Consider the following 8,967-nt stretch of genomic DNA (forward strand, 5'->3'; position numbering starts at 1 on the left):
AATAAACGTTGTAAAAAAAAAAAAAAAAGATTCTCTCTCTCTCGCCCTCTCCCCAACTCACATACACACACTCTCTCTTTCTCTCTCTCTCTCTCTTTCTAAAAAAAAAAAAAATAGATAAGGAAATATTGGAAGAGAAAACTTGAAACTTGCAGGGGGTGGTTTTCCCTGACCCCTTTACTTTCAGGTGAGGAGGTGGAAGATAAAAGTAGTATCTAAAATGAGATGTGAAAGTTTCTGTTGATTTAGTTTATCCATATTTCATTTTTTGAGAGTAACAGAATGGGTTTATTGCACAGAACCTTACTTTCTTTTTAACTTGTCAATCTAAGGTGACTTCTATGTAAATCTGAGGAGCATTAGAAGGGAAAGATCTTGGAAATCAGAGAACTTGATACATTGAATGTTCTGTCCAAGATAGATCACAATTTAATTTTTTTTAATTTTTTTAATGTTTATTTATTTTTGAGAGAGAGAGAGAGAGAGCACAAATGGGGGAGGGACAGAGAGAGACACACACACAGAGAATCTGAAGCAGGCTCCAGGCTCTGAGCTGTCACCACAGAGCCTGACACAGGACTCGAACTCACAAACTGTGAGATCATGACTTGAGCCAAAGTCAGACACTTAACCGGCTGAGCCACCCAGGCACCCCACAATTTACTTTTTAGATGCTGCTTTGTTTTCTTATGAAAATTACTTCTCCTTTCATCTCTCTGGTTCCTTTTCAAAATGGTTTCTTTACTCTCTTCCCTACTCACTTAGCAGATTAAGGTATTGTTAACTGTTGTACAGAATACATAAAACTCTTCGCATATTTGGGGCACCTGACTGGCTCAGTCAGATGAGCATGCAACTCTTGATCTCGGGGTTGTGAGTTCAAGCCCCATGTGGGGTATAGAGATTACTTAAATACATAAAACTTAAACTTTCATATTTGGAAAAAATATTTTGAATATACTAACCCCATCTAAGAAAACACTTACAAAAAAAGACACTTTAGTCCCAGTTTTCCTAAACTAAACTAATGTGGAAGCAAAACTTGGTACTTCTGTCTAGATAACTTCAAATAGGTTGTGCTCATAACATCCACAAGCCACTCATTTTGCCTTTGCCAGCAGCGGATGGCAAGTGTGTCTATTTTGCTGTCTTCTCTGTCACAATCACTTCAGGATCCTGAAGTTCACTCCACTCCTTATGTCAAGCAGTCAGTACAGAATCAGAAAAGCAATTATGTGAATAATCTAACAAACATTTTATTAAAATAAATCAATTTATTTTCTTTGAATTTTATAAAACAACCAATTTCAGTAACATTTTTATTGTACGGTAAAACTGGATTGTTTTTCCTGAATGGACTGGTTACTTTGGCATATAAAAAGACTTTCAAGTGTCGTAATTATTATATGACAATGGGAGACAACCAGGCAACCTGTGTTTCAGGGCTCTGAGGACTGAGGCAAATAGACAGATTTTATCAAATATCATGAATCTAGCATTATTGGGATTTGAGTAGGTCTCTAGCAATGGTGGCTTCTTTTTTGTTTTGTTTTGTTTTGTTTTGTTTTGTTTTGTTTTGTTTTGTTTTTTACATGACAGCCCCTGCCATTAGTCTTTGAGCTCCTTGAGAGCCAGCACTGTGTGTCTCTCCAATGTTCTCTGATTTCCAAAAGAGTGGCCACCACATAAAAAATACTCCCAAATGTCTGTTTAATCTAACCAAATTAAATTCCAAGTAAAGTCATTTTCAAGCACAACATTCTAATCATTAGGTTCTAGCACATTTCTTGCTTGATATTGGGTTAGAAGTCTTATGCATTTAGAAGATTTAAAATTGGTCCACTTAAGCAATTTCCAATCACTTTGATTAGTGCATTAAAGCTGAATATCAACATTCCTATTTTTGTGTCTTTAAATATTGCTATGAATAGTAATAATGCATCCTCAGCAGTAGCCCCTCTCCCTGACACTACCATGGTGAGAAAAGCACTATACTAAGATCCAGTAAATCTGACTGAGAAGAAAATAGCATTTCTTCTACTATTTTTAAGTGAATATAAATTTTACAAAATATATCCAACAAAATAATTTTTATAAGCACAACAGTCCAAAGGAAATGAAAATGTCATGAAATTTCCCTTGTCTTCAGGACCCCCCCCCCAAATGACAGCATTCTATTATCTGAAAAGTCACCAAAGAAGAGACTTTAGGTGATTAATTTTGTCACTTGTTTTAGTGGTTCACAACACTTGTGTATAATCCAAACCGCACATATGGTTAAATGTCAACTTACCTTTTCTGACCTAACCCTCAACAAGGCTAATAGATTTTTTATGTAAAGAATAAAATAATTCTCAGGCCTTTTGTGGCTTTGTTTACAGTGAGTCAAAGAATTGTGAGCTGCACTTGCTTTTCTGATTCCAGAATTCACTACCCAACCAGCCAGCAGTTTAATGTTTTAATTTCTAGTGAGCCCTTCACCAAGGTTGCCTGGGTCGGGTTTTACCAAACTTAGTGATGTATAAGGGCAGGCCTGCTCCAACTCTTGTGTGTCTGTGGACTTTCTAGTTGTTTAGAGAGCCAACTAACTACTCCTGCAGTTCATATAAAGATCCTAGTCATATAAAGATATGGTGTACTGGTAAGCAGATTTTCTAAAACTAAAGCCCCATGTTTAATGTTGCCAATTTTCATGGTGTAAATTAAATGCTCCCACCATGTCTGATTTCAAGCTGCCAACATGAGATCACTGAGCAGGAAGTTGGGAAGAGATCTACGTACCTGCCTGCCTGACCCAGTAAGAGTCCATTCCAGCACTCCACAACTAGTTGCTGACTCTGTCTTAGGGATTTTTTTTTTTTCTGATTATAAAGGTAATTGGCACACAAAATTGGAGATCATTAATGCTGAAAAGAAGAGAAGAAAGTACCCTACACTTCTAAAAGCCAAAGATAGTCATTGTTAATATGGTATACGGTACTAGTGTCTATAGTGACATGATAGTGCTGGTTACATAAGTAACTATCATAACTAACTATCATAACTAAATTACGAGGAATTTTGAAATATCTATGTTCATTCCAGTGTACCTTTCTGGAAACCATAGAAGTTTCAATATATGTCCAAACTGGAGTCACTCCTAATGGGAATATCAAGAAAAAAAAAAGACCTGGAACTCAAAAGTAAAAGGAACAAAACTGGCTAAGAATTAGTGGAAAACTTAGCAATGAACTCTTAGATAGCTAAAGCTGGAAGAAAAGAAGACTCAGAAATTACCACTGTATTTGTGCATTTGTTAGCTCAGGGGAACTAATGATGAAGGAGGAGCTGAAGTCACGTGCTTTGGCAAGATACCAGTAAGCAAAATATCAGATAACCTCATATATTGAGAAGTAGGCTTGAAAAACATGAGTCCAGCTAGGCTGAGTTAATTAAATAATGATAATTCAAAGATTTTTCTGTCTCAACCATCCAAGTAACTACAGATCTCTGACACCAAAAACATGACCCTAGGAGTGAGAATTGGCAGTTCTGAGTCATAATACCACAAAGAAAAATATGCTCTTAATATTGTCTGCAACATTGCAAAACAAATTTACAAGTATTTTGTAAAAGAATGCAGAAGGAAAGAAATCTTGAAGAGCAAAATGGTAATAAAAAGATGACAAATTTAAGATATGCAAAATAGCATTGATATTCTCCTTCTTAGTGGTGGTTTTTTTGTTTTTGTTTTTTAGTGAACCTCAAAAACATTTACAAAGGATTCTATAGAGTCACCCATAATTAAGTTTCACTACCCATAGCTGTGAACTATGGAAATTTTTAAAAATTTAATTTTTATACTTGAACACTGCTTTTACTCATTTCACTTAAAATATACTCTTCTTTGAGGCACCTGGGTGGCTCAGTCACTTGAGCACCTGACTCTTGATTTCAGCTCAGATCATGATCCCAGGATTGTGGGATCAAGCCCCATATAGGTCTCCACACTGAGCATGTGGAGCCTGCTTAAGTTTCTCTCTCTGCCCCTCTCCCCTGCTCATACTTATGTTCTCTTTCATATATATATATATATACATATATACATAATATATATATACATATATACATATATGCATAATATATATACATATATATACATATATGCATAATATATATATACATACATACATGTATATATATATACATACATATATATTATGTGTATATGTATATATATTATGTGTATATGTATATATATACATTCTTTTTTCACTAATATGCTTTTATTAGTGAAATTATTAATTGTATAATATCTTTCTAAATTTTCACAGCCTGATACTAGCTCATTTTTGTAAATAAACATTTAAGTATAATACGCATAGAAAAGAGTACACAAAAATTAAGTGTTTAGTTCCATGAATTATCACAAAGCATATGTATCCTTACAAACAGCACCCAGATCAAGAAATGAAGATTTTAGGGGCGCCTGGGTGGCTCAGTCAGTTAAACATCAGACTATTGGTTTTGGCTCAGGTCATGATCTCACAGTTCATGGGTTTGAGCCTCGCATTGGGCCCTGCATTGGGCTCAATGGCAGTGCAGAGCCTACTTGAGATTCTCTCTCTTCCTCTCTGTTTTCCCTTCCTCTGCTCATGTGCGTGCTCTCTCTCTCTCTCTCTCTCTCTCTCTCTAAAAATTAACGAATTCATTTAATTTAATTTAAAAAAAGAAATAAGAATTTTATTCAGTGATTAAATGGTACTGGAAAAACTGAATAGCTACATGCAAAAGAATGAATCTGGACCACTTTCTTACACCATACACAAAAATAAGCTAAAAATGAATTGAAAACCTAAGTGTAACACCTACAACCATAAAACCTATATGTAAAACCCACAACTTCTAGAAGTACACAAACAATTGGGACTACATCAAACTAAAAAGTTTTGCATAGCAAAGGAAACCATCAACACAATGAAAGAGCAACCTACTGAATGGGAGAAGATATTTGCAAATGACATATCCAATAAGGGGTTAGTATCCAAAATAGATAGAAACCCAATTGTTTATTTTTTCTTTTGTTTCTCTTTCCTAGGGAGACATATCCAGAAAAATATCGCTAAGGCCAATGTCCAGAGTTTTAGGAATTTTATGGTTTCAAGTCTTACATTTAGGTTTTTTATCCATTTTTAGTTTATTTTTGTGTATGGTGTAAGAAAGTGGTCCAGTTCCATTCTTTTGCATGTAGCTGTCCAGTTTTCTAATGCCATTTATTGAACAGGCTATTTTTTTCTCCATTATATACTTTTTCCTTCTTTGTTATAGATTAATTGACCATATGAGTATAGTATTATTCATGGGTTCTCTATTTTGGTTTCATTGATCTATGTTTCTATTTTGTGCCAGAATCATATTGTTTTGATTATTGCAGCTTTGTAATATAATTTGAAATCTGAGATTGTGATAACTCCAGCTATGTGCTTTTTTCTCAAAATTGCTATTGGCTTTATGGGACTGGATTTTACTAACTGCTTTTTCTCCTGACTATGGATCACATTTTCCTGTATTTTTGTATATCTGGTGTCCTTTTATCATATACTGGACATTATGAAATTCTGGATTCAGTTATGTTTCTTTGAAGAGTATTGATTTTTGTTCCCGCAGGTAGTTAACTTGGCTACACTTAGAATCTCTGCCCAAATCTTTCCTCTTCCAGGGGCTACTTTTTCACCAGTCATGCTGGAGTATCTCTGGGACGTGTACAGTTTAGTGGTCAATCAAGGATTTGAGGGAATTTATATACAGATCCTGAGTTTCACTCCTTTTGCAGCTCACTCTCTTCCAGGATTTCCCCCTTGATCTTTTGAGCTTCTCTGCCAGCCGAGAACTCTGTCTTCTTTTACCTTACGCCAGTAAGGTTGCAACTTACCGTTACCCACAGCGTGATACAGATTGGGATGTACCCTCAGTCAAAAGTACACATTCCCAAATCTCACTAGTTACAGTTCTGTCTTTCAAGGGTATGCTCCCTCCAGTATCTGAGTTCTTTCGTGTTCTTCAATACTTTTAAATGGTTGGGGGGTGGGAAGGGGTGTTAAATATATTTTGTTCATGTATATTATAATTGTTATCTGCAAGATTATTCTGGCTAAGTTACTCTGCTATTTCTAAAAGCCTAAATCTAATATATATTTTCATATTCTTTTTCTTCCAATTATTATTGTATCATCTGGCTTTTTACATGGATATTTACTATGTGATGTGTTTTATGTGCTCTGATAGGTGTATTCATTATATCTGTTGGTTATCTGGATTCAGAGCCTTTAGTTTGATCTTCACACAAGAAACGTAAATGCTTTCAAGTCCTAACATTAGTCTATACAATCAGCTCAGTCTATAAAACCTGGCAAAGCATTATTAGAAGGTAAAAAATCATTTGTGTTATGAATCCAAATGGAATCTCTTAATGAATTCAACTTACAACAACATAATTTAATTTAAATAATAGTTTATAGTCACAATCAATAACAAAAACATTTTCTTGTTTTTCTCATTAAAATTTTTTCATTCCTCTGATTTTATTTATTTTTATTTTTTTAATGCTTATTTATTTTTGAGAGAGAGAGACAGAGCACAAGCGGGGAGAGGCAGAGAGAGAAGGAGACACAGAATCCAAAGCAGGCTCCAAGGCTCCAACGTATCAGAACAGATTTTGATGCAGGGCTTGAACTCACAAGTTGTGAGATCATGACCTGAGCCAAAATTGGATGCTTAACCGACTATGCCACCCAAGCACCCCTCATTCCTCTGATTGTAAAACATTGATTTTTGTTCTACTTCATAAATTTATGGAGAAGTATTGTTTTTCTGTTTTACTTTTACAATCCTCAGTAAATTTTGGTATAAAAGCATTCAGTAGTGTTTCATAGTCTTTGAGGCAAAGAGTTCACTTTCACACAGATCACATTAAGGTTTATGCAAGAAAGATTCAGCTAAAGTTCCTTCATTCATTTATTCAGCAAATGTTGCATAAGTGTTTATTACATATAAAGCACTTTGTTAGGCACAAGGGATACTAGAAATAATAAGACACCATCCAGATCCTCCAAAGGCTCATAATCTATTAGGAAGGTCAGAGAAGTAATTAAAAATGACAACAAGTTAAAATGAGTACTACTGGTGATAAGTATTTTAAATATCATAAATTCACAGGAAGAATTTAATTCTGCATGGAGAAAACTAGAAAGTCTAGTTAAGGATCAACAGTGTGCATGAACTTAAAGAAATGACTGTGTTTGCCAGAAGCAAGAACTTGAGGAAAAAGCATTGCAAATCCAGGGCACTGCAAATACTTTTTCACAATTGAATACAGTAACCAAGTGGAGAAATAGTAGAAGGTGAGACTAGAAAGGTAGGCTGGAGTCAAATAATAGTAAATAATAATAATAATAATAATAATAATGGGTTTGAATTATACGTGGTGTACAAGTATATAAATTTTCTTCTATGGATTATGGGAAGTTGTGTGAGATTTCAAGCGGGAGTAATGATCATATTTGAGTTTTTGAAATACCACTCTGGCTGCAGACTGGAGAATGGATTGTATCAGAAGTTAGCAAACTATCTATAAAGGGCCAGATAGTAAATATTTGGGGCTTTGTGGGCCATGAGGTCTCTGTCACAACTAGTCTCCTGTTGTAGCATGAAAACACCCATAGGTAAATGAATAGATATGGCTGTGTTCCAACAAAAACTTTATTTCCAAAAAACAAAACAAAGCAAGAAATAGGCTGGATTTGACCCATGAGCTATATAGTTTGCCAACCCCTGGATGAGATGATGGGTCCCAAAGCAACAAGATCAGTTAGGAAACAACTACAATAATCCAAGTGAGTTATAATGAGAGTTTGAACTACAGCAGTGGACATGAAATTACAGAGGAGACAATTCCAGAAACATTAAGAAGATAGAAATGGCAGGACTTGGTGACCAATTAGATATTGTAACTGAGGGGGGAGAAATTTGGGAGGACTCCAAAGTTTATGATTTAAATGACTGGAGAGATCATGTTTCCACCAATAAAAATGGGGGAAAAAATAGAGAATCAGGAGGTCAGTGATGCAAATATTTCACCAGTTCCTGAATTACAGTTTTTTAATTATTGCAATACATTAACTATTTTTAATCACAAAGTATATAATAAACATTTTAATAGAAAATTGTATTTTTCAAAAAAAAGATAATTGTATTTTTCCACTTAATCTGTAGAATCGTTATGAGAAATTAAATCTGTCCATTTAAACTATGCATGTACTAACTCAGCAGTCCTGTATTACTTAGGTTCCCTTGATAAACAGAATACTTTAAGCTCTCTTGGTCTAACTTTTCCTTACAGTCTGCTTGAAATAGAGAATACTTACAGCAGTTTCAAATTTATATGAACTCAGTTTGAAAACACTTTCTCCCACGTCTTGGAGGCCCCATTTAAACAAAATGCTGAGTTGATGGACCATAAATCTCACCCAAATGTGGCAATTCTTATATAAGTGCTTGGTCTCTAGCACTTTATTTTTTTTTTAATTTCTTTAATGTTTATTTCATTTTTGAGAGACAGTGTGAGTGGGGGAGGGGCAGGGAGAGAGAGGGAGACACAGAATCTGAAACAGGCTCCAGGCTCTGAGCTGTCAGCACAGAGCCTGACTCAGTGCTCAAACTCATGAACCAGGAGATCATGATCTGAGCTGAAGTCAGATGCTTAACCGACTGAGCCACCCAGGTGCTCCGTCTCTAGCACTTTAGTATGAATGAGCATCAGACCATGTGGGAGGGGAGTGTGTATGGTGTAAAACGTAGAGAATGATACTCAGAAAGAAATAAAGCCCTAGAAAAGTAATCATTACACTATATGTCCCACTCACAGAGATCGTAGTTTATGGAAGTCAGCTATAATTTACAGAACTATTTTATAAAGCCAGTTAGTATTTT

This window comes from Herpailurus yagouaroundi, unplaced genomic scaffold, assembly GCF_014898765.1.
Source record: "Herpailurus yagouaroundi ecotype Mexico unplaced genomic scaffold, PumYag 141, whole genome shotgun sequence".
Taxonomy (NCBI): domain Eukaryota; kingdom Metazoa; phylum Chordata; class Mammalia; order Carnivora; family Felidae; genus Herpailurus; species Herpailurus yagouaroundi.